The sequence below is a fragment of the Amblyomma mixtum genome, chromosome 7 (assembly GCF_055824585.1).
Source record: "Amblyomma mixtum isolate Tamu chromosome 7, ASM5582458v1, whole genome shotgun sequence".
Lineage (NCBI taxonomy): Eukaryota > Metazoa > Arthropoda > Arachnida > Ixodida > Ixodidae > Amblyomma > Amblyomma mixtum.
The window spans coordinates 24,744,549-24,765,375 of NC_143018.1; the positions used below are offsets into that span (position 1 = coordinate 24,744,549).

The 20,827-nt window shown below is 49.6% G+C and overlaps 1 pseudogene; it reads right to left on the reverse strand.

Moving 5' to 3' along the window:
* Positions 1-3,503: 3,503 nt before the first annotated feature.
* The window catches only part of LOC149335344 (uncharacterized), a 31,381-nt pseudogene continuing 14,057 nt past the window's right edge, over positions 3,504-20,827 (reverse strand).

The following is a 20,827-nucleotide window of genomic DNA, read 5'->3' on the forward strand; positions in this document are numbered from 1 at the left end:
CAATCAAGGTGCGGCAGGACAGCTGGAAAGCACCCTATGGGAAGGCATCGAGGTAACCATGCTTGGGGCAAAGATTTAAAAAAAGACATGTACGGCTTTTTTGTAGGTACCATAACGTAAGGTTAGCCCATTTTTATTTATTTGTTCTGTACTGCGAAGACACTGGTCACACACGTGTCTTATCTCGTCATTGTTCAGAGGTGGTGCCTCAGTTGCGCAGCAGACTGTGGGGATACCATACTGCTCGATGCTTGAAGTTCCTATTTAGACTATTTACCGATATAATCTCATCGAATCTCATCGAAGAGAAGAAGAACGAACAGCGCTGTGTTCGTCCTTATTCTCTTCCTGCTTCTTTTCTCTGGCCTCTGCCGTGGCGCTGAAAAACTACGGGTTTAAATCAAGAATACCAAGTAGCCCAACGATTAACTCTATTGAAGTCTATTTACCGAAAGTCCTATTGCAGTCTGGCGCGGCTGCCCGGCAAAAAGCAGTGAGGACACCACGCCCCAGTGCTCCATAAAAGCTCTGAAACTTGCCAGTGGACCGTCCCAGAAATCCCCACTGCCTCGCGGCCACCAAAGTGCCCATTAGCATGCCTAAAGGAGGTCCAGCGGTTTATAAGGTGCGAATAATTAGAGCCACTCATGAGAGAATGTGGCGATCGATAGAAGCAGATGGTCGAGGGTCTCGACCCCGTTGTTGTCGGAGTCTGCTTACGGCATTGTCTTTTCTTAAATTCAGAACTCGTACAATCACAGTGAACTACGGGAAACATGAAACTTCATACACGTACTATGCACGCTTACAAGAAACAATGTGACTAACGCTCAACCGTTTACGTTGTCCACCAGCACATCGAATTTCGCAAGAAAAAGTTTAGTTTGGAAGGAGTGCCAGAAACTAGTTGAAATTTGTTGAAAAAAAAATTAGTTTGTTGCCTATTGCCGTTGTCTAATCTGTTGTTCTCCTAGCGATTGCTAATAGTTCAACTTTGGAAAGCGTTTCCTTATGGTATCCATTTATTACTACATACTCTACCCTGGCGCAGGGGTTCTGTAGTTAGGCGAACTGCTGCTGCGAACTAGACCATGGCTGGATCTAATCGCGGAGGCAGATACTGCATTTCAGTGGAGGTAAGATGTAGACTACGCACGTCCTCAGTTCAGATTCAAGAAACCGAGATGGTCAAAAATATCGCATATGCTTGAATGTAACGCGACCACGATTGTAACGCGAGGGCCTACGTTGCCGGCATGAAACGCTGAACAAAAGCCTAGTAACGCTGAAGTGTTTTGTGGACGTGAAACAGAAGAAAAATACTCCAATTCCGCAGGAGAAACGAGGTCACGTTGAATTTTTGAACGAAAGCACTCACAAAAGATTGCTTTCCTATCTTCATCTTGAAAGGAAGGCGGGCCCACCAGGAACCGTAACAAGGCGTGGCAGTTTACCAACGATTTCACGCGCCCTTCAAGAGAGCAGTGAAGAATATACGCAGACAAAGATAGCTGGTGTTCAACGTGGCTTGAACCCAGTTAAACGAACGAAAGCTTTGTTAAGCATGGTCTCCACTGACTCAAATCGAATGTCAAAGTCAGGTTCCCAACGGTTATAGTCATATGATCGCGTAGTCATTCTAAACCATAGCTTGGGCCTTACCACAACGCCGTTAAGTACAGTTTGACCTTGTGAGGCATTGTCTCATCCACATCGAAACCGGAAGCTGTGCCCCGAGGAGTGGAGAGCTCTCGCTCTAAAATGATACGAAAACATGACGACCCGCCGGGCCAGTACGCATTGAACATGCCCTTCAGAGGCCTCAGCCTAGTGCACCTATATGCGGCATCGCCAACCTTGTTCTTAAGGGTCCCGTTATGCCAAAAATCCGACATCCAATGGCGTGAGCGAAAAAAAAAAACTGATGCGTAAAGTGGTTTCTTTTATGGCAGTTTAACTTCCGAAAGAGACTCAGGAGAGAAGGTCGCCGTTTGCAAGCCTTTTGATCTTTTTATCCTCGTCCAATGGAATTTTCCAAGGTTCTGCTAACCATTAATGGATAGAGTAGTCGAGCAGTCTTGTCCTAATCTCCGCTGTGAACAACGTGGTATAGGTTACTTCATTTTTAAGGAAGAATTTTGATGTCTCGGTGCGCCCTCTTTCGTGAGGGAGATCAGTGTAAAAAAAACGAGCAGTCATAAAATGTGTCTGATGTTCGGAAACGGCGGCAGGCGCCCACCACGGAGCCCAACATGGGGATAGGACAGAGAATTTAAAAAATCCCTGCCCACGCCGGCTGTACACCGCTACTATAACACAATATGACGAAACATAGGTTTAATTGTCAGCCACACAAGGTTAATATTAACCGCCAGAAAAAAAGGAAAAACGAAGAGAGAGAGACAGGAAAGTTGGGAGAGAGATAGAAAAGTGAAAGATGGAGGGGAGGACAGGAAAAGCATACTGCCGATTTTTTCCCCGGGTCGGGTCAGGCCGGAGGTGCCGTCTCCAGGAAGCTGGGCCCAGAGTGATGTGTTGCCTCCGCCGAGGGGCCCTAAAAGGCCCCAACGCTCGGCATTGGCTCAGCCACTAGGCTCCCCTTTTCCCCAGACACGGCGCTGCAAGCAAGAATGAACGTCGGTGCTCGGGTCCGTGGTGACATCCCCCTGCGCGGATGTCCTTGCGCAGGCTCGGGAACCGTGGTGTCGCAACTCACCAACGTCTGCAGGTTGCAGATGCCCCTGCGGGCACATCGAAGGAAATGAACACAGCATTGAAAGCGGCCGATATATACATTCTTTTATTTACAACAAAAACGAAGGCTACAAACACTGCTAAACACACATAAAAAGCATTGCCAGTGCTTTCCTCTGATCTTTTAATCAAAGAAAAAAACAACGCATAAAGCAACGCCGCTTGCTGGGAGCTTGGCAGAACAACAATATTAACACACTAGAAATTGGGGGAAAATACTTGAACCGAGCACTGAAGAATTACACTAGCAGTAAATGCAGATGAGAGTACACCATGATGAAAGGCTGTCATAGATTCCTCAGCGACTTGATGCACACCACCTAAGAGCTTCCGATTTTTTTTTGTCGTACAGGTACAAGATATGCACAGGTATAGACACTGACGAGAGCTGCAAAAGTACCGCAGCTTGTAAACGAACTCGTAACAGAATACTTGGATGAAGTATCGATGACAAATTCTATTGTCCACGTGGTGAAGAAATATTGGCTCGGTGGTTACAGGTGGTCAACATGCTGTTAATTCAACACGTGACCGACAGATGCCCATCGACACTGGAAGGCATATGAGGACAAACTGATGGCTTTCGGACATGAAAGAAACAATGACAGCTGACAGTGCATCATTTTGTGTGTTCTAATTCATTCATCTTTGAGTCTCTGGAAACTGTCGCCAACGTTCCAGAGCGCCACAAACAAGCATCGGTGCAGCGAAATATATCCCCGAAGACAGAAAGAGGCGACGAGTCGTCGTCATCGTGGTCGACACTTTGGGGGCTCGCCTGCGGTGCCCCAGGATTGGGTATAAGGGAAGTAGTACAGCTGTTGAGCGCGGTTGAACTGCCATCCGGAGGAGCGCAGCTCGATCAGTTCCAGCAGGGTCTTGCGCGCATACGCAGAAAGTCCGGGCAGCAGGAAAGCCTCTCGCATCCGCTGAACCAAGGTCTCCATGCACTGGGGGGCGTCGCGCTCGACGACCTCGCCGGCGATGGTCAGCACAAACCGCAGGCAATCCATCTGAGAAGCGACGTGTGCATTGAGTCAGCACGCGGGCTCACGTGATGTCTAATGCGCTCACTGCGAAGAACAGCTTCCTAAGGTAAACTTAGAGTTACAACAGCAAGCGGCCAACCAAGCAAATGAACCCCTGAACTTGAGGGATACTGCGGAAAGCGGCCAGAAATGTTACAACCATTCCGAACATACTGAATTCTTTCAGGAATGAGGCAATCGACATAGAGGACTTGTCACTGAGTGCGCTGAACTGGTTGTTTTTGTCATGTTCTCCTCCACATCTGCAAAATTATGGACATGGTCTAACGTTACTGATGTGGTATTACATCATTCCTGATTTTTTTTCTCGCAATTCATTGTGCACATTTGTTATTGCCTGTGTTATTAATTCATTGTAACTTATTGTTGTCTTGATTGCAGCTCAATCATATATTGTTTGTTTTTAGTTGACATCATATGCATCTGTAGCTGATGCTCTGCTTTTGTAGCGGGGATGGGAGCAAAGTCAAGCTGCATAACAGCAGCTTTTTCTCCCATCTTCTAATGTCTGGGATACATGAAAATAAATCAAATCAAACACCAAAACCTTGTTGCACCGTTTCCCATTCGTGGGCAATAAAAACGTCACAGAAAGTGGCTTTTTCTTCTGGTTAATACGTTCTCAGATCATACGATTTCCCCGGATAGTTGATAGCTTTGTAAAATTGCCGTAGTATGATGAAGAGTGAACTAAACTACGAGCGGGCGAAAGTGCAGTTTCCAAGTCTCATTTCTTTACCTGAAGACCAGCGGAATAGGAGAGGGGGACTTGCCTCGGATGGGTTACCCAACGACGGTGGCCGAAGAATGACGTGGCAGCAGTCGTAGAGCAGCATTACCAGGCGCAGCGTACGACTCGCCGTGAGCGTCGCGGCAGCCCCGTGGTCATCTGCCGCTCCGCCAAGACCCTGCAGCCCCACCAGTAGCTGGGCCAGGAAACACACGTAGGCCGTCCAGCGGCACGGCACCGCAGAGGGCGCGTCGATCGGCCGCAGCAGCTGGTCTCGCTCGGTGAACCACTCGCGGCAGGCGCACAGAATGCTCTCCAGAAACGTCTCGCCCCTCTCCGTCTGCCAGGGTGCACGAGGACACATTGTTATCGGCGTTCTTACACTAAATCAGAATCGCCTATATGGGAGTAAAAAAAGAAATAAGCTCCCCTCTTGCGCAGTGCCTTTCATAAAAGGGAGTGCGCTAGAAGACAGCTTACGGCCCTTTTTACTCCTTTCTGTATGCATCACGCGACGCTAAGGCACACACTTAGATAATGCTACAGCTTGTTGCTGCCTTCGATGCATTCAGACCTGTATGGTCTGGAATGTTAAGCGACACATGGGCAACGAGGGACGCCACAGATTCGGATTAATTTCTGGCTTCTGGGGTTGCTTCACATGCGCCGACATAGCACAGCACATGGTAGTTTTTTTTTTTGTATTTCGGCCCCATTGAAATATCGCCGCCACGGCCGGGATCGAACCCGCGACCTGCGAAGCAGCGGCTTAACGCCAAATCCACTGAGCCACTGCGGCAGTATACCCAGCACTGTGTCACTGTGCTCGTTCGAAGTATATAAGGTGTGTGTACTGACAAGGCTGGTCTGGCTGTCACCCCTGCCCATTTTTCAGATCACAAGATGTTTGCACTTCACTATTACTAACAGAGGACACGGGCGCTCGAGTGTTTTATATAACTTATGATGTGCGTAGGCACAAGACAAAATCTGGTCTTTACTCCCATTTCGGCTCGAGGGAAATTATGTTTATGATTTCACATTTTCCAGCTGCAGTTGCTTTCAGAATAAACCAATCTCAATGTATGATACCCGTGACAAATGGCTAGAGTTGAGTAGTCAAAGTATGCTGCCCGACACATGGCTAGAGCTGAGTAGTAGGGAAGCTATGCACCCTAAAAGATAAACACATTTTGCCACTTTTCTTTCATGGTGTACATACATTTAGAAACTGAGAGCGCGGGCAGTGCAAAAGCCACCAGCCGAGAGAATAACTGGACATCACGGTTTAGAAACATAAGCCGTGTGCAGCACTTAAGCACTGCGCCTTGCAATTTGCTGCTATAAACTCAGCGAGGAATAGTCGACCAGAATGCGACCTGCACCCTCGACCCCGTCACGGCCACAAGAAAACAGGAAAGAAAAATGTCAGGGTACCGCGATAAAGGAGACGCAGAGCTGAGCAGCTGGCTCGGCGTTCTGGACTCCCTCGGTGGCTGCGTGGCAGACAACCCTCACCAGTTCCATCAGTTGGCGGGTGCTCAGGGCTTTCGGATCTGGGGAAAAAAAGATGATAATGAACGAACAGCAGCAAAAGCTACAACCCTTTATTGTACGTTCTCATGCCGACCGGTGGTAAAAGTGACGACGTTGAATCACAAGAGTATGGGCGCACCCGGCAGCCACGCTTGAGATATGAACGCTGAAACATGAACACCAGCATTACCAACAGTCGACTTACGTCCATAGCACCACCAAGGTGCCTCTGCTTGCCTTTCTCCTGCGCCAGCCGTGGCCGTGAGATGCAAGATAATTGCTTGATATATGCTTGATATATCTCTCCACCTGACTGCCACCCCTGCCAGCGTTTCCCATGTAGTGGAATCCATCCTGCGACCCTAAACTATCAGTGATCATTTGTTCACTTCTCTCGATTTCAGTCACGTTATCATTCGCTGCACTCTCTGCAGCGCGACCTCATAAGGTGACAGGACTAGGCTTAAGAATTCAACATAGCACTTGATGTGCGCTTGGGCTAAGTGAATTTCCCTCCGCGCCAATCCGAAGCAGCGCAAGTAATCGTCCCAATATTGCATATGTCTGGTTTCACTCTGCCTCTCTGTTTGACCGGCCTAATGCATTTCCAATACTGGGCCGATTAGCTTTGCTGTTGGGGATGGTGGTCATCGGTCCACTTCCTCACCGTGCTGCGCCTTCTTGACGAGGTCCTGGTACTCGCCGAGGAAGGAGGCGTTGGCGCGTGATAACTCGTTGTGCGAGAAGCTCTTCGATCTCTGGAGTGAGATCCTGCCAACCACCGGTGGGTCCTTCGTCGACGACAGCTTCGAAGTCAGCACCGCAGGCGGAGCCTGAGAGGAGGTAACGGGGCACGGGCATGAGAAACGACGCCTCTAAGACAGCCAGGGAGTGCCGGATTTTTTTATTGCGTAAGCAATACTACGCCAGGTTTCAGCCTTTCGCGTAGGGGCGGCGCGAAGCACGCTTGACCTATAGAGCGATCGCAGATGGGCCCCCATTTCAAGCCGTCGGGTAAGGGCAGCGCGAGGCACGGTGCGCAACAGATGGAGCGTCGTTGCCATGGCAACAAGAACGGCCGTCGCTGGGCTCCCACTTTAAGCTGTCGGATTAGGGCAGCGCGAGGCACGGCGCACTACAGCTGCAGCCGCGCCGCAGCCGAGTGGAGGCGCTGCCGTCGCCGCGCTCTCGCCAGCTGTGGAGTGGAGGCCGGAGAACGAAGGGGGGGGGGGGGTATAAAATGCGTTCGGTCGCTTGCCGGTTCTTGCCAGTAGGCAGGCCCGTGCAATTTCCTTTTCATCCTTCTCTCAGTCACAACAACAACAACAAGCCGGTTCTTGCGCCCGCGCCGCCTTTTTTCTTTTTTTCTTTCTTTCCTCTTTGAACTCTCCTCTATCTGCACGTGGCAGCGGTGGTGGCTCGGCTTGAGCCAGTCGGCAGGCCCGTGCACTTTCCTTTTCATCTTTCTCTCAGTCGCAACAACAACAACACAACAACGGCTCAAGGTGGCCTCTGGGCTAGGTGGTGATGCTCTGGGGCCACGGCCGTTTATCTGTTTTTCAGCCAGCGTCCGCTCCGGCGGACGCGGTTGTTGCAATGCACGTCTTTTCTCTCTTTTTCTCTTTCCTCTTAACACCGCGCTGATCACACTTCCTATGAAGCTTGAAGCCATAGAGGGTGTTAGACATACCGTGTATGCTGATGACGGCACGATTTGGATAAATCGTGGATCGGACGGGCAGATGGAGACGGGCCTACAAGAGGCGGCGGACGTCGTAGACGCCCACGCCCGTTGGGCAGGACTGAAATGCTCCCCACGAAAGTCGGAGCTGCTGGTCGTCCGGAATAACGGATGGGCCTGCAAAACGAAGGCGAACAGAATACAACTGACAATCCGTAGAAACGAAATTCCAGAAGTGGAAACGATACGGGTACTTGGAATGCATATACAATCCAACAGATGCAACAAAGTAATGCTGGACAGGTTGACGACCTCGGTCCAGCAGACGATACGACTCATTAAGCGCGTGGCGACTCGGCGACAGTGCATGAGAGAGCGCGACACATGCCAGCTCGTTAAGGCTTTCGTCGTCAGTCGGCTCGTGTACGCTACCCCTTACCTGAATCTCAAGAGAGCAGAGTGAAAAGCTGAACTGCTTGATAAGGCAGGCGTACAAGGCGGCTCTCGGCCTCCCCAGAAACACGTACACCACGAGACTTCTGTCTCTTGGGGTCTATAACACCCTCGAAGAGCTGATTGAGGCGCAACTTACATCGCCAGAGCAGTGGCTCAGGCAGACAGATACGGTGCTCTACATTTTGAGTAGTCTGGGCATACAGGGCGAGGACTCTTCAGGCCAGGTAACTTTACCGACAGAGATGCGCGAACGCATTCGGGTCAAACCTGTCCCCAAGAACATGCAAGCGGACCGTCACGACAAACGGAGGAGGGCCAGGGCGAAGAATTTAAGCAAAAAGTATCTATGGAATGATAGTGCCGCATTGATGCGGCACATTATAACATTACAGGCAAAGACGCTTTCGCTGTGAGCGCGGTGAGGATCTCCCGCAGGGTAGCGGCTACGGTGATCACGGACCGAGTGGAAGACGCCGAAGAGGCTGCAATAGCACTAGGGATCGTTCAAGAAGGCACCAGCACAATTCTCAGTGATTCCAAAACGACCCTTCACTTCGCGAGGTGACGTATCTCCGCCACTGCGTACAAAATTCTTCGTACGATGCTAAATTATAGGAAGGAAGTGGATCTGGTGTGGGTCCCAGCCCACGCGGGTGTTCCAGGGAACGAGGCCGCTCACCAGTATGCTCTAGGTCTTGTTAGCCGAGCCGATGACGGGGTCTCGGACCCTGATGCCCCAAGGGGTGAGACGCTAATTACATATCAGGCCATAACAAATTATTACAGGGAGCTTAGAGCGAGCCTGCCTCCTCCGCACGTTTCGCTCAGCCGCGAACATGCTACCACGTGGAGGCGGCTGCAAACATGGTCACAGCTAAACCCGTGGATATATTCCAATATCTTTCCAGATTTGGTAAATCCGTACCGTCAGCTGTGCGGCGAGCCTGCCACCTTGGACCACATAATCTGAGATAGCACGGAGGATCCGCCTCCGGCAGATCTAGTCACATCTCCCACACTTGAAAAATGGGAAGCTGTTCTCGCTAGCCCGGACCCGGGCGTTCAGTCCAGGGCCACGACAAGAGCGCAGGAGGTCGCCGACAGATTCAAACTGCCGGCCACCTGGAGCGGCTGAAGCACCCATGAACTTCACCAACGTATTGCTGACAATAAAGTCTTCTCTCTCTCTCTCTCTATCTATCTTTCAACACTCTTCTATCTGCACGTGGCAGCGGTGGTGGCTCGGCTTGAGCCAGTCGGCAGGCCCGTACACTTTCCTTTTCATCCTTCTCTCAGTCGCAACCAACGAAGCAACCTTGCCGGCTCAGTCGGTATACCGCCTGATAAACAGAAAGAGAGGTTACGTCGGCTTGACGAAGCCAGGAAACGACAACGGGCTTCGGAGACAGATAAAGAACGCGAACAGCCCCTTGCTAAGCGTCGCGCTCAAGACGCTGCTAGACCGGCTTACGCAACCTACCAGGTTTAACCAAAGCTAAACCCCAGCTAATTTTTTTTTCCATTGTAGCCGCAGGCACTCGGACGTGACAGGCTCATGTTGTTGAAGTCTCGCTTTGACGCAGGCACACGTCGCACCGGCAGATTTACGGTACTGGACGTTATGCATCAATCTGTTCTGTTACAAGGTTGTCTCAGCTAGGGGAGCAATCATAAGTAAAATTTAAAATTGTGCAGAGTGTGAGGTCTAACACATGGGCCTTGAGGAACGCTCTATCAGAGGGTCCCGGGTCAATTCAGACCAGCAGTAATTACTAGCATCCACCAGAGCACATCCTTATGGTTATATAGATAAGAGATCCAGCTTCCTCAGAAATTTCCATAAACACATTTGAACAAGATAGCTCTGACTTTGAATTCATCACATCGCCGTCACCTTGCACATCTGCTAGCGGTTGTAGTTAGTTTAGTCGGTTCGCAATAGCCCCAGATAGGTGGTGATCCTGGGTTAGAGCCCGAAACAAGGACGACTTTTTAAAGCTGCCAAGTTTCTAGTGAAGTTAGTTTCCCTTGATCTCGTTCTGGGCACGAAAGGAAATAGCTTGGTGGCTGAAAGAAGCCTCAGTGCCTACCTTCGCCGCCATAGTTTTCTGCCAGTCGTAACCATTACCAAAAAATGTGCTTTCATGTCGGTGGTTTACACACTCCAGGCACCACTTGCGCCAACAAAATTTCTCGTGAAATGATCTTCGCGAAGACAAGCTAGGGTAAATAACGTAATCAGGACAAAGTTTGTTTTTAAACGGCAACACCCGATTACTTTTCCTTCCATTTTACACTAAACCATTTAACGCCGAAAAGGGCATGGACCCAAAGGGACACATCGTCCACAGCTGGCTTATGGTGGAAGTAACCACGACTTTCACACAGACTTTACAACGTTTTCCACGTCAGCATAACGCTAGGGGTAGTGAACTGCCTTTTTTTAGTTTATTTCTAGCAGTCTGAACTGCCTCACAGTTTCTCCACGCATTTGATGTAGTCCTTGTTCTTTATTTTCTCCTGCTCATAAATGCGACTTAAGTCCTTGAGTAAAGTGAAGTAATTGTTTGCAATCATTGTCACGGGTGAGGCACACCAACGGCACAAAATTAAAAATGTCTACTGCTTCTCACAACACCCCACCCCCTAGAATTTTATATAATCTCAATTTAGATGTAGGTGAAATAACCCCTGAGGCACAGCGGCGCGTCTCACCAAGTTGGTGCAAGAGTTCTAGGGCAGGAAAAAGTGCTGGCTTAGGTGTGCGGATCTCGGCGTCCTCAAGCGTGTCACCACAACTCACCTGGAAGTGGACCAGCCCGGGCGCGACGGGCTGTCGGGGCGTGGCACCAACACCGCTGGCGCATTTAAGGTGCGCCGACTGGTGGTGACGGTGAGAGTTGACCGGGGAAGGAGTAGGAGCCGTTGCTTTCATCGATTGAGGCAGGTCTGTGTGACGGGAAGACGGGGCCGCGTGAGACGAACGCATTTGAGAAGGAAGAGTTGTTCGTTAACGAGTTAATCAAAAACTCGTAATATGTAGAATGCCTTTTTCTTTTCAGCGCGAAATACACAGGACAAAGATACACACAGGATGAACCCCGGCTTCAACTGATGGTTCATTGGCCGCGAATAAATAAATACACGGAACGATGTGACGTCACATCGTTCGCGTGGCCATATCGATACCCAAATTATACATCTTTCGGGGTAGTTACGCTTAACTACACATTTTCCATCTAATTTGGCATAAATCCGGCATTTTCCCGTCCATTCTGTGGCAATTTGCACTATGCCTTGACGACTTCCGGTGGATGTGACGCCACACCGTTCTCATGGCTATGTCGACGTCCGCACTATTTGCACGCAATTTCTACATTTGCTATGATTAATTATCTAATTAATCTACAGTCATCAAACGTGGCTTCTAGGTTAATTTTTTCCTTCTCTATCTGAAGCAACCATTGGTTTTATTCTATATTTTTAGTTCCCGAGTTAAACGCGTGTGACACGCTTTGCGAACAGACGACAGTATGAGCCATTAAAGGCTTTCGCCTTAATAAAGAACTGTACCGGCTTTCATACATAGCGCGACGCTTGACTAAAGGCCCAAGCATACTGCGGAGGCCGCACAGCACGTTACACGTCAGAGCTGGCAAGACGCGAGACAACAACGGCGCTACGCTGGGCAGCCACGCTTACCGCGGTGCCGGCGAATCTCCGTGGTCGGCTTGGTCGATTCGCTGGACAGGCCGACTGGGCGTGCCGGTTCGGCAGTCTCAGTTCGCTTCATCGCCTCCTCTTTAACCTGCGCACAGGGAAGGCGAGAAGCAGAAACGCTTACATGAGAGACAAAACACAAGAAAAGTTCTTTCCGAGCTCAGAGAGAGCGCGCGGGGGACTGAAAGGTTCAGGAAGCGCTTTTGGAGCGTTAGCCCTAATACTCGCATTGCTCAAGGTCGCGTTAGCATGAAACACAATGTCATTCAAATGGGACCAGTGGGTGGTATCATTGGTACACAGATTGTGGACCACCTGATTGCCGTAGAATGTTCGGAGTGTATTAAACGATTGAGCGCGTTACGGAGCATAAGATTACTGTCAAATCAAAGCGCAGCGTATCATAGGGATTCGCACCGATGACCTTTGGTTCTTCGAACAGTCCATTACGGCCAAACTAAGTGATGTAGCACATTCGACGTGGTGTGAAACAATTTGTCTTCTTGCGCTGTATACATTGACATTAAAAAAAACTAGATATCCGGATATAACGAAAAATTTGTACCGGATATAGCGAAGATGGCTAATTATGCAATATTCGTTGGATATTGCTAACGCTCGATACTCACTCGCTGCCTCAGCGTTTTGCTCTTTTTTAGCTCTTTCTTAGCTCGGGAATGGTATTGGTAGGTACTGGATGGATCACTCCTAAGCTGAGAAGGAAAGGTCGGGGTCAGTGTTGGTAAGCTTAGGTTATGCCGCGGCGACATAGCTGTTGTCGGCACTCGTCAGGGCACACTAAGGACCCAGTGGTCGCGTATTGCACGTGTTTATTTACTTCGGAAAAAAATCAATCACTCTTTCTGGTCGACTGACGGCCTGTAACGGTGAAAGGGGGACAACATCGCACGTGTTCGTGCCACCCAACCGCTAACTCGGTAGCTTTGTAACGGTGAAACACTTCGAACTACTTTTCCTAATTCACGAGGCGAATAGTGCATGTGGTTACGAGCACGGCACCACAACGCCGCAGTTCTGCCAAGCCACTCGCCAGCCGGTCCTTTCAACAGTCGTGATCCACATTTGTTTCAACGCATCCGATAAAAGCGCCAATAGCCGCTAAAAACAAGGGTGCCTCTATACTGAGAAGCCCCTTTCACGTTCCTGGCGTCCTACTCACTAACGCACCAATTATTTTTCGTCTCCCGCATCTGCGCATCATCCAGTCTGGACATATCATAAGGCTGGATGCTAATTCTATTTTCTCCCGGAAAAGGTTAAAATATGGTAGTGTAGTAATAGACTGCGCAAGGGACTGCATGAATGAATGAGCTACAAAAAGTGGAAATGAGGAATTCCGCCACCTTCTCAGTATACAGACACCATACTAATCGCTATTTTCGAAACCATAACCGACCGTAACATTTTAAGCGAAGCATAAATGCAGACTATAGAAGCCTATTCTCGCACCCATGCAGCTCGAGTTCTCTTTCAGGTGCTCTACTTTTGCGAGATTCCGTTTCGGTTTTCCTTCTTCAAGCCCTTCGTTACGCGTGTTGCAAAAACACTGCAAAACACAAAAAATAGAAACGAACAACACGGGCGTTAACTTCCAATAACTTTTATTCTTCAAGAGCAGCATATTTATATGCCAGAAAAAAGACACCTAAGTAGTAGCAGTAGTAGTAAAAGACTTTTAATCGACCATAATTTACAGGCCGAGCATTTCGACCGCCTGGGCGACCAGAAGCCGCTGTTCTTCTTCCCCTTCAGCGCCAAGCCAGTCGAGCCAGGTGGTGATGGATAGAGAGGGTGGGGGGAAGGAACCCGACTGCTGAGCAGCCGGGCAATAGAAGAGGCAATGGGCCAGGTCCGCATAGATACAGGGGCAGTTGGGACAGGAAGGGTCCGATCGATAGCGATAGAGGAAGAGACGGGACGGGGTGATAACTGCATTCATCTGAATGTGCTGAAGAAGGCGAGACTCCGGCACCGTGAGTGATTGATGAGGGGGAGGGCAAAGGCGTTTGTCGAGGCGGAGCGCAAGGTAGACCTCTTTTATGGTGCGGCGAAGGGTGAGTCTCCCACCGTCCTCCGAGGGCTTGGTGGGAGACCCACCCTTCGCTGCACCATAAAAGAGGTCTACCTTGCGCTCCGCCTCGACAAACGCCTTTACCCTCCCCCTCATCCATCACTCACGGTGCCGGAGTCTCGCTTTCTTCGGCACATTCAGATGAATTCAGTTATCACCCCGTCCCGCCTCTTCCTCTATCGCTATCGATCGGACCCTTCCTGTCCCAACTGCCCCTGTATCTAACCATCGGTGCGAACAGTGTCGATTACGTAGAAATGCAAATTCTTTATCGCACGGAAAAATGGAAGGAGTGCTTACACACGTGCGACATAAACTATCTTTTCAGCTTCGATGATCTCACGCTTTATTCTTTCCCTGCTCTTCCATATAAAAACATTTTTCAAAAAGTGGCTTGCAATTTTTTTACGCGCACGAGACAACGTGATCAACTAGTGTTCCTGCTCATCCGTTTCTGACGTTGTGAGCATGTTCCATGAGGCGCTCCTTTAAGCACCTTCCCGTCTGGCCCTCCGCCACGGCCTACGTCCCCGGGAACCCACAACGAATTACACGGAACCAAAGAAAGAAACCGATACACAACCTCAGAAAATCAGGGTCAAAGGGCAGAGTATGAAGTGACGCCGTGATCCCTTCAACAAGTCGCTGCAACTGATGATGAACGCGTACAAACGGGCCACGGTATAGGTCCTTGACTCGGGGATAAGCACCGCAATAAATGTGTTCCAGAGCCAGGCGCACAAAGATCAGTGTTGCGATCTAGTTTTTGCCGCCTCTCTTTTGGCAGTTTAATCTTCAGCAAAGACCATGAATTGCGAAGTTGTGTTCCGGCACTGGGTTTTATGGCGTATTAGCGACTGCGGCTATCGTGCATCGAACATGGAATTAGGCAGTATCTGACAGTTCACCGACGGAATGGTAGTTTAAAAAAAATGTTAATTTGTGGCACGACAACGTTCAACGAGCCTTTAGAGAGCTGTCGTAGCACCGTAGTTACCACTCCCATAAAAGCAGTACAGGTTTGTGCGCCCGCACGTCTTAATAACCGACAGACAGCGGACATACTCGACAGCCGTCACTGCAGACAGCGTGATGAAAAGTCCGCTCGCTTACTAGTCTGAGCTGCAGAGAGCCACAAGATAGCGTACCTGGTAGTGCAGCCGGACCGCCTCGACCTTTCACAGGAAGCCGTGCTCCACGTTGAGTCCGGACGAGAGCACCACCTCTGCCGAGTCGTGTCGTCCCTCGGTGCCTAAAGCTACACTACGCGGGTCAGAGCAGAGTATCGCGTGAGTGTCCGCCGCCCGTTATGCGCGTGCGCGAGAGCCACGTGACGTCACGAGAGGTGCACGTGCGTCGCCTCCTCGCCGCCGCCGCCGTCCGACTACGACAGTTGCGCCGCGCGCTACTGCGCATGCGCGAGGAGGGTGCGCCGCTGGGCAGAGAAAAGACGGTCGGGCATATCTCTTCTCGCTTCGGCGAGCGCGGCTTCGGCCGCTTATCTGTTTTATGCGAAGTATACTACTTTAGCTACCACTTCAGCCCTTCACCGTGGTTATGCGCCTCCAAATCACGTGATACATGACGTCACACCACGTGACACGATGACGTCACGACAGTAGAGAAACGGGGGCCCACCTCGCGCCGTCGCTTTGGTTGTGCGCCTCCAAATCACGTGATACATGACGTCACACCACGTGACACGATGACGTCACGACAGTAGAGAAACGGGGGCCCACCTCGCGCCGTCGCTGTGGTTGTGCGCCTCCAAATCACGTGACACGATGATGCCACACCACGTGACACGATGACGTCACGGCAGTGGAGAAACTGGGGCCCACCTCGCGCCGTCGCTGTGGTTGTGCGCCTCCAAATCACGTGATACATGACGTCACACCACGTGACACGATGACTGACATCACGACAGCGGAGAAACGGGGGCCCACCTCGCGCCGTCGCTGTGGTTGTGCGCCTCCAAATCACGTGATACATGACGTCACACCACGTGACACGATGACGTCACGACAGTGGAGAAACGGGGGCCCACCTCGCGCCGTCGCTGTGGTTGTGCGCCTCCAAATTACGCGACACGATGATGGTTCGCAATCTCCAGGCTTAACCAAGTTAAGCCTCAGCCATTTTTTTTTTTCAGCAACGTCCGCTCCGGCGAACGCAGTTGTTGCTGCGACGCGCTTCTTTCCTTTTTCTCTTTCCTCTGATCTTTTAACTCTCCTTTACCTGCACGTGGCAGCGGTTTTCATCCTTCTCTCAGTCGCAACAAAGACGGTCGCCCTCGACATGGAAGCTAAGGAGAGTCGAGCCGCTGCCAAACGGCGCAGAAGACTGGAAATTTTAAATTCTTCCGATCCCGCGGTTGTACAAGCATAACCGTCGCTTTGCGCTACGTATATCCAGGCATAGCAGAGCCAAGCCACTGCCAATTTTTTCGTTACCCACAGTGGACTAATCTGAGCAGGGCCGACGGGCGAGTCAAATCGTCCTGTCTCTATCCAGGAGCAACAGGATGATGTTCCTTAGCTAGCACTCACTATCGCGCTAAACAGAGACGCATTTCCGTCACGAACACGCATTTCAGTCACGATCGCTTCATAACCAGACAACGAGCCACCTCAACAAGCTGCACCGCCAGCCAGTGAACAAATATGGCACAGAATTTACAAGGCAATTGAATTGTGCACGCAAGAAACCGTGAGGGGGGAAGTGGCATTACAGGAACGTTATTCCCCCAGCGTTAGCGGGCACAAAAAAGCTAACAGATACCTTCCGGCACCAGGTTATATAATTCGCCCTGTCAACATTCCCCGACCTTCGACGTTAAGCACAACACAGACGCAGAGCGTTGATAGCGCATCGGTATCCAGAAAAATATGCGCACGTGGGCCACTCGAGCAAGATTAGGCAGGAAAGGGAAGGAGAAATACTTTCTCCCCTTGCAGTGAAACTGCGCTATCTGGCCAGTAAGGCGAGGTACTAACTTCCGGGCATGGCTTATCGGTCTAGTTGATGATTCATGGCAGCAAAAAACAGAAAAGAGAGATTTTTTTTACAGGGCAGATTAAAGACAATACCGCCGCGCTGACATCAAATGATTCTTTAATTCCGAAAGGAGGCAACAGGGAATATGGACGAAGAGGCACTTGAAAAACCGCTGGGTTGGCATACTCGGCACACGACGAAGTACAAACGCAATTTGAAAACATATCAGATAGTAGTGTACGCGACAACGTCATACGAATGAAATAAAAGAAATAATAGATACAGAAAGGGCGTTTAAAGGTGTGAAAAGTAGGATACAAAATAAAAGATACGCAGGGCCAAAAGGAGCTATTAAAAAAGCTGAAAAGGGGCGAAATCGAAAAAAAATTAAACGAAGCGAGCACGATCAAGCAACTCAAATGACGTGCGGCTAAGAAAATCTGGTTCGAGTTTTCTTAGAGCTACCGAGGGAGTAACACAGTCTTTTCGTAAGATATAGTAATTACTCATGGACATCTATCCAAGGAGAGCTTTAGTTTCCAGAGAAACTTCGTAGTGTAAGAAGTTTCGTCCTAGTCCAGGGGGTTCGAACCCGGCACTAGGACGAATTCTTCAACTACGAAGTGTCTGCGGAAGCTGTATAGCTTTCTTTTTAGCCGTATGTCAGCGCTTGGGTGGATGCCAGTGAGTGACTTGCTCTGTGATTACAAATCTACTCCACCTTCCCGGATTCCGCTAAAACATGGGACACATTAAGCAACGAGTTCAATACACCCCTTCAAACTTCTGTAAGCATTCTAGAAATGATCGTCTCTCACTGAGACACCGTCTGGTTTGTGTAACGTACGCTTTGCAACCGCTTAAAGAAATTTTGCACACAACTCGAACTTTGAGCGTCACTATTGCTGATTGATGCTTGATATATCCAAGCAGCACAAGCAATGGGCCCAATATTGGAAATGGATGGTTTTGCTCTGGCCCTTTGTAGCTTCGCCCTTTAGGTACACGTTTCCAATATTGGCCGGATCACCTGTACTGCTAGGCATTGTGCGAAATGGCTTTCACGCTGCAACAGCTTTAACGCTCTACCCAGATAAGTGCCCGAGCTGCGAACGACACCGACTTACACTCTACCATTCTCTTTGGGCCTGAACACCACCACCCGTCGGCGTACCACCCATAACCCTCCCCACCACTTCCTCTTGGTAAGATTATGTGGCCAACGGGGCCATGAACTGAGCGCCCTTCTTCCTGAGACCACTATCACCAGCCCGAACTGCAAGGCCAGCGACAGCTGCTCTAGCGGGCCTGCAGGATCACGGCGGTACATGTGGCCTTGCACGGAGGGCTCCACTCAGGAAGAAAAACTACAAAGATTTGTAGCGAAAGCTACATTGGCCACGAACTTGCGATTTCGCTGTGGCGGTGCTCCGAGGAGACACAGAGACGGACCTTGAGCCGTTGCCTAGCAACCGCCGCAGCTGGCGGACGCCGCGCGCTCGCTGCGCCATCTGGCATGACGTCACACCGCGCGCCTCGCCGCGGAACCGCCGCCGCCGTTTGGTATGACGTCACACCGCTTGCCTCCTCGTTGCGCTCGCCTTAGCTTTCGCTACGTATATCCTGGCATAGCCGAGTTAAGCCACTGCCATGTTTTTCCCTCTCCTCTGTACGGACTGTATACACCGACCACCACGGCGGCGTTTATGCATCATGTTCATAGGCTTAAGATATGATATTTACCTTGCTCCTTGGGATGATTCAAAACATTTTAAACGCGAATTCAGTTGATAGGTGCGCTTCGTCCAGTCCTGTATTGCCTTGTTCTTTTTATACTCAGCGCATTTCTACTACAGATCTAAAAATGATACACCAAGTAGCCCCACTTGTCGCATTGGTAATTCGTTTAGGCGGCGGATAGCTGATGGAACCCGCGGTATAGACCCAGGGCCTTTGGCTTTTGAACGCGCTCATAGGCTGTGTGCATGGTCTCTCTTAATGTGCTGCTTGATGCGGTGGAGGCTTTTTGTTTAGAATAGGGGTGTGCGAATATTCGAAATTTTCGAATATAATTCGAATATTACATTTTTAGTATTCGAATTCGATTCGAAATCCAAGTATTCGTATTGTCTCGAATATTCATCGTGAGCACCGGCGTTCATTTCGGTCCGCAAGCCCTATTAACAAAGACATAACAACAAGGTGGCGCCCAGAGCAATGCGCATTCCTTCCTCCAAGGGCCATGCCGTAGCTGACTGCGCTGGTGAGCTTCTTTGTGGCTATACCTGCGAAGCTGGTATAGTCAGAGCTGTGCACAAAATACCTCGCAATACGAGCCAGTTCAGTGCCAATTGAGAGGGCATTTTCTGTGGCTGGAGAAGTCGTTTCAGCTAGAAGGGAACTACTTCTGCCTGACCATGTGGAGCAGCCTGTTTTCCTTCACGACAACCCTTTATGTTCAGCCGCCGCGGTGGCTCAGCGGTTATGGTGCTCGGCTGCTGACCCAAAAGACGCGGGTTCGATCCCGGCCGCGGCGGCTAGAATTTCGATGGAGGAGAAATTCTAGAGGCCCGTGTACTGTGCGATGTCAGTGCACGTTAAAGAACCCCAGGTGGTCGAAATTTCCGGAGCCCTCCACTACGGCGTCTCTCATAGCCTTAGTCGCTTTGGGACGTTAAACCCCCATAAACGAAACATAAACCTAAACCTTTATGTTCATCCCAGCAGCGCGTTTTTGGGCTTATGGCAAGCTAGCCTTATTCAATGCCGTGTACCAGCCATCTTCTATGATATTTCCACTCTTCTAAAAACAATGTTCGAGACCTAGATAATTTTTGTGCAGCCACACACACACCTTTTGTGCTCATTTCATCACTGATAGTTGAACTGTGATGTTCTTGGGTGTTTAAAAAAAGGTTTTGTAGTGTTTAAATGCGTCTATCCTTGATTATTCGATATTCGATTCGATATTCGGAGCCAAGTATTCGTATTCGATTCGTATTCGAAGAATTTGATATTCGCACACCCCTAGTTTAGAAATTTAAGACCTTTACCTTTTCTTTCACCCTTTAATGATCTCACTACTATACGCTTGTCACCTGTCCTTTCACTCAGAAAATGCTCTCCAAGTAGAGTCACGTGTTTATCTCTGCGTTTGCTTATTTGTGAATGTACGTAAACCTCCGCTTTCAGTACGTCGCCTCCTCCATGCAAGACATGGCCCGCGTTAATCTGTAGGTGATTAGCAGTGTTGTAGGCGTTACCGAAAAAAAGGAACTAAATACGTTACTCGTTCCATTAAAAAAAAAGAACGCGTTACCGCCCTACGTTACCTACAAAAGAAGGTAACGCGTTGCCGTTGCCGTTACCGAAAAAAAGTATCGCACGTTACTTTGCCGTTACTCCATGGCCATAAATTTTAATCAGTGGTTCCTCGCTGTAAGAACTCAAGATAACAATTTTATAAAGCTCATATTTCATATAATTCCAACTTCACAAAGAAAACACAGCTGAACTCAACAAATTTACAGTAATTCTGGTGTGCTTCTGCTTACGAAATTACGGGGAAATTGTGTGGCAATAAAGAAATGCTTAAATGTCATAGTTCCGGAAAAAAAATATATTTGCGCACATAAACAATTTTTTTTACTTGAACCTGCATAATTATGGCAAAAATGCGAGTGCTTACGTCAAGGTGTTCAAGGTGAGCTTCGCTTGCTTAGGAACTCAATAATCAGAAACGTAGCCGCAGTTGCGGATAGAAACAGCCGGTTGACTGCAATCCCCTTTTCTGTGCTGTACCATTGTACTCT